This window comes from Capsicum annuum, chromosome 12, assembly GCF_002878395.1.
Source record: "Capsicum annuum cultivar UCD-10X-F1 chromosome 12, UCD10Xv1.1, whole genome shotgun sequence".
Classification (NCBI taxonomy): Eukaryota; Viridiplantae; Streptophyta; class Magnoliopsida; order Solanales; family Solanaceae; genus Capsicum; species Capsicum annuum.
This window is the reverse complement of record NC_061122.1, coordinates 8,206,821-8,207,797: the sequence shown is the minus strand read 5'-3', so window position 1 is coordinate 8,207,797 and position 977 is coordinate 8,206,821.

Below are 977 nucleotides of genomic sequence, written 5' to 3'. Positions count from 1 at the left end.
CCCCTTCCCCAGCCCCCCACCTCACCCCACCCTCTTCCTCTATCCCCCCAGCCCACCCCACCTAGCCCCACACAACCCCCTCCCCCATCCTCCACCCAACTCAGCCCCTCCCCAATCCCCCTGCCCCACCCAACCCCTCCCCCACAATTAATTTAAATTAAATATTTTAAATATGTAAATCATATTTAAATGAATTAATTATTTAAGTAAAATTTATTTAAATTAGGTAAGAATTTAAATTTGATAAATTAATTTATTTAAAATTTAATTAATTTAAATAAATTAATTAGTTAAGAATTTTAATTAATTAATTTTTCACTAATTTAAATTTAAAATTTAAATTAATTAATTAAATTAATTTTAATATTTAATTAATTTTAATGTAATACTTTTTTTTATTATTCTTTTATTTTAAAAATGATTATTCAAATTTTAAAAGCATGATTATTCAAATTTTTCTACAATTTATAAATGTTTCTTATTTAATTAAATTAATTTTAATATTTAATTTGTTATATAGCATTTTAAAAATGACTTGAAATTTAATATAATACTTTTTCTTTTTTTCTTTTTTTTAAATGACGTGGCAGATGACGTGGTAGGCATGGCTAACGTGGCTGACGTGGCAGCTAATGTGGCAGCAGACGTGGGAGAGAGTGTGTTACACTCACCAAAAAAGGGTTTAAAATGTTATTTTTTAGTAGATTCAAGGGTCCAGATAACAAACATGTAAGTAGAAGTGTCCAACTTACAAAACCGACATAGTATAGGGGTCCAGGAGGTCATTTTGCCTTTAAAAAATCACAAGATATAATTATTGTCTCTGTTTTAACATAGTTAATCCTCTTTTTGAAAATATTTGTTTCCATTCATTTTTTTTTTTGAAACTAAGAAAAATATTATTATATTCTTTTAATACTAACTTTATTTTTAAATGACTAAATAAAATATATACACTTAAATTTATATTTTTAAAG